Below are 4,821 nucleotides of genomic sequence, written 5' to 3' on the forward strand. Positions count from 1 at the left end.
AGGCATTTACGGATATTTCTAGATACTTCATGTTTATTTCTAATTAAATTTTGTTGTGATCAGAGAACATACTCTGTAAGATTTCAAACTTTTGATATTTATGGATACATATTTTATGGCACAGAATATAATTTACCTTGATGAGCATTCCATGTGGCCTTGGAAATAATAGGAATTCTTCAGCAATTAGGAGTAGTGTCCCATAAAATGTCAATTACATTAATTTGGATGACAGTATTATAGAAATATTTTAAATTTTTACTGATTTTTTTTAGTTCTTCCATTAATTACCAAGAAAGGAGAAATAAAAATCATCAATTATGATTTTAGATATGTCTCTTTCTCCCTTCAGATCTGTCTGCATTTGTCTCATAAATTCTGAGGCTCTGTTTTTAGACACATACATATTTAACATTACTATTTATTAATGCACTATCTTTATAAAATTTCTCAGCCTATCTCATGTGATATTCTTTTTCTTGGTCTACTTTACCTGATATTTATGTAGCCAAAACAGTATTCTTAGGTTTGTATTTTGCTTTTTCTTCACTTTATTTTCAATCTATTTAAGTTTTTATATGTAAGTGCATCTCTTTTTGTTAACAAATAGTTGGGCTTTGCTTTCTTATCGTATCTAATAATCTCTGCCTTTCTATTGAAGTGTTCAGTTTATTTCTATTTAATGTAATTATAGATGCCATTCAGTTGTCATTTGCTATTTGTTTTCTTTTTGTCTCATTTGTTTATTATTCCTCTATCTCACATTCCTTACTTATTTGGGGATAAACATTTTTAGTATTTTATTTCAGTACTTCTACTGTCTTTTTTTTTCCAAGGGCAATTCACATCCATTTCTTGATGATGCTACTAAACATACTTCAAACACGGCAGAAGGTAAAGAGTCTATTTTGTAGGTGAAACCGTTTCTTGCCAACAGCGAAGAGTGGTACATGAAAAGCAACTTGAGCATCGTCTTCAAGCTGAGGCCCCAGCTCTGGGCAAACAGCTGGCGAGTGGACCTGGTCCTTCTGGCCTGGATGGGGGTCTCCAAGGAACTACTTTTTCTCATGCTTTTGCTTGATGTGTTTCCATAGCTTCCCCTCGCTGATGTGCTGGTAGATCGCGTCCGCGGCCCTGATGGAAGAACAGGCCCACAGCGATGGTGAGGGCGAAGGTGGAAGTCCTGCGGAACAGCAAGGAGTACAATTTCGCAGTCAACGTCGGCATCGCCATGTTTCTTCCTCTATTATCTTTTTAATAAAAAATTTTGGTATTAATTTTAGGGATTGCTCAAGGGTTATCATATGCATCTTTAACTTATCACAGCCTATTAGCGTTAATATTTACAACTTCACATAAAACATAATACATTTACAATAGTAAAAATTCATTCACGTCTCTCAATTGTGTAGTTGTGGACATATATTTTATTTCTACATTAATTATAGACTCCACCATAGAATTTTTTTGCTTTAAACAGTTTTCTTTTTTATAATTAAGAGAAAATAAAGGATAATATTTTATGCTTACCCACATAGTTAACATTTCTGGTGCTCTTTATTCCTCATTGTAGATCAAAATTTCCATTGAATCTCATTTTCCTTCAACCTAAAGAACTTCATTTAGCATTATTTGTAGTACTATTCTGCTGGTAACAACCTCTCTTAGTCTTCACTTCTCACAAAAGATTTGTATTTCACATTGATTTTTCAAGTACATATATAATATATATGTGATATAAAATGTTGGTGTAACAGTTAATTTTTTCATTTTGCACTTTACATATATTGAAGAAAAGTAAGGCAGCAGTATTGTTTTGGGAGTAATGTAAAAATCCTGTTCTAGCTCTTGATTGCTAAATCTAAATCCTCCTTCCTCCTCTTTCATGTTTTTCTGACTTGGTATTAGGACTAAAAACCTAAGCATTAGTGCTTTCCAGATGCACAGCAATAGGCCACCAAAACCAAGGGCCTCTAGTATCCCTGAGGCAACCCTGACCCCCTGTTGTCATCCAATTAGGAGATAAGAAAGTAGCTTAGATTATCCAGGAGGCACTGGCAGAGAGGGAAAGGGATGGGGAAGGGGACTCACCCCTCAGCTATTACACACATTGTTCTGCAGAGAACTGATATCACCTGCCTGGCGACTTAACATTTCTTTGTACCTCCACACCTTTCACAGAGGGTTGAGGAGCCCTAAGGAAATACAAAAAAATGGAAACACAGTGTCAACCCTGCAGGACCAAGAGAAATTCACACTAGAACAGACAGACTAGACCAGGAGTCTTTCAACTTGGGAAGTTCCTTGGTAAAGTTCTCCATGATAGGGGTGTTGAGATGCATCTAGTTTTCCCAATTTGAGAATATTTAGAGGCCACAGATATGCTTCTGAAGAGAGACCTCACACCACACAGAGAAATAAGTGAAAGTGCCATTGCTCAGCCTCCAACCCTACCCAGAGCAGCACTGGTTAGTCAGCAGGAGCAGCACTGGTCAGCAGCTCTGGAAAGTCAGCCTTTCCTTCCTGACCCAAGCATAACACCATCATGCCTCATGGATTTCAGAGGGAACGAATATTCAAGGAGCACTGACAATTTAGAACAGGCACACACCAAACTGAAACAGCCGCAAGGAAGGCAGAGAAGAATCACCAAAAATAAGGCACTGCCCAGGACCTTTAGAGAATACATCAGAGACTTAGAAAAGGACAGAGAGGCCGGCCACAGTGGCTCACACTTGTAACCTCAACACTTTGGGAGGCCAAGGCGGGCGGATCACTTGAGGGCAGGAGTTTGAGATCAGCTTGGCCAACGTGGTCAAACTCGTCTCTACTAAAAAAAAAAAAAAGAAGAAGAAGAAGAAAAAAAATAGCAGGGCGTGGCGGCGGGCGCCTGTAATCCCAGCTACCCAAGAGACTGAGGCTGGAGAATCGCTTGAACCCGGAAGGCAGAGGATGCAGTGAGCTGAGATCGCGCCATTGCACTCCAGCCTGGGAAACAAGAGAGAAACTGGGTCTCAAAAAAATAATAAAATAAAATAAAGCCTTTGACGCCGGTTTCCGCTGCGGAGCGCTGCGGGTCCATGTGTGCAGTGAGTAACGCTATTCCTGGCCCAAGCCTGGGTTTGACCGAGTCCGCCGTGCAATGGACCCCAACACACAAGTCTCTGAATTTTGTCTCAACACTGCTCCAGATTACTATGTCGGAACAGCTGGATTTACCTGTGACACAGGCAGGTGTTATCTATTTGAAACATATGATAACACAGTATTGGCCTGATCGAGAAATAGCACTAGGGTATATATCCCCTTATACTATTCCAGAAGAAGATCGCCATTGTGTTTGAGAAAATATTGTAGAAGCCATTATCCATTCTCCTGAGCTCATCAGGGTACAGCTTACTACATGCATTCATCACATCATCAAACACTATTATCCAAGCCGCTGGACTACCATTTTGGACAAAATTGGCTTTTATCTTCAATCCGATAACAGTGCTTGTAGGCTAGGAATTCTTCTTTGCCTTTATCAGCTTGTGAAAAATTATGAGTATAAAAAACCAGAGGAGTGGAGTCCATTAGTATCAGCAATGCAGCATTTTCTATCCGTTCTAAAGGATCATTTTATATAGCTTCTTTCTGACCAGTCTGATCAGTCTGTTCTCAACCAGAAACAAATATTCGAGATCTTCTATGCTCTTGTTCAGTATATTTAATGGATTTCAAAGAGCACATGCCTGATATGCAGAACATGGGAATGACAGTGATGATGATGATGGAGCTGAAGATGATGATGAAACCGAGGAACTGGGGAGTGATGAAGATGATATTAATGAAGATGAGCAAGAATATTTGAAGATTCTGGCTAAGCAGGCAGGTGAAGATGGAGATGAAGATTGGGAGGAAGGTGATGCTGAAGAGACTGCTCTGGAAGGCTATTCCACAATCATTGGTGATGAAGATAACCCTGTTGATGAGTGTCAGATATTTAAAGTATCTTTCAAACTATTCAAAATTGTAATCCTGTGTGGTATCAGGCTCTGAGTCACACGGTCTTAATGAAGAACAAGAAAATAGTTACAAGACATAGCAACTCTGGCCGATCAAAGAAATCCAAAATGATTGAGAAGCATTGAGGACACAAATTCAGTGCTCCAGTTGTGCCAAGTTTTTGAATTTTGGAGACCCAGCACCACGGATGAATTGAGCTATCTCTTTATTTCCTGCTGTGTGATTGCAGTGAAGAGCTTGTGTTCCTCCTAGTAGTGGTTCCAGAACTGGTTCATGTTATCTATCCTAAACTAATGATCAATAGACGGGGAAAAAAAAAAAAAAAAAAAAAAAGCACCAACCACCCCAGGAGATGGGACCAGATCATGCAACCTGGCACTGGAAAAGAAACCAGTGGGATTTGGGGGATGGGGGGATGGGGAGGTACCTTAGGGGGCATATTTTCTTTATTTTTTGAAGAAAGTAAGATCCTGACTCTGAAGCTTCAAAGTGACACTGTGGAAATGTGAAACAAGAGGGGATGTCATGAAGGCAGCTTTTCTTTTTCTGAGGAAAAAATAGGCATGGGCTACAGAACCATTTAAAATGTCTCACTTACGGTATAAAGCTCAAAAGTAGATGTAATGTTTACACCTATGGGTATTTGTCCAATTTCTCTCTCTTCCTCACCATTGGGTATCTATTCTTTATATGTAACTAAGATAAGGTAATCTAATAGCCTTATTCAATCTTCATTATTTTCATTCATCATTGTTCCTATGTAGATCATTGGACACTTATTGTAGCACTACATAACTGATTATACAAATCTGT

The 4,821-nt window shown here is 39.0% G+C and overlaps 2 pseudogenes; one reads left to right on the forward strand and one right to left on the reverse strand.

The window, feature by feature from the left end:
* Positions 1 to 1,055: 1,055 nt before the first annotated feature.
* On the reverse strand, positions 1,056 to 1,233 carry LOC112616571 (annotated as a pseudogene).
* A 1,847-nt stretch (positions 1,234 to 3,080) lies between these two features.
* On the forward strand, positions 3,081 to 4,204 carry LOC112616291 (annotated as a pseudogene).
* Positions 4,205 to 4,821: the final 617 nt, after the last annotated feature.

The sequence above is a fragment of the Theropithecus gelada genome, chromosome X, assembly GCF_003255815.1.
Source record: "Theropithecus gelada isolate Dixy chromosome X, Tgel_1.0, whole genome shotgun sequence".
Lineage (NCBI taxonomy): Eukaryota > Metazoa > Chordata > Mammalia > Primates > Cercopithecidae > Theropithecus > Theropithecus gelada.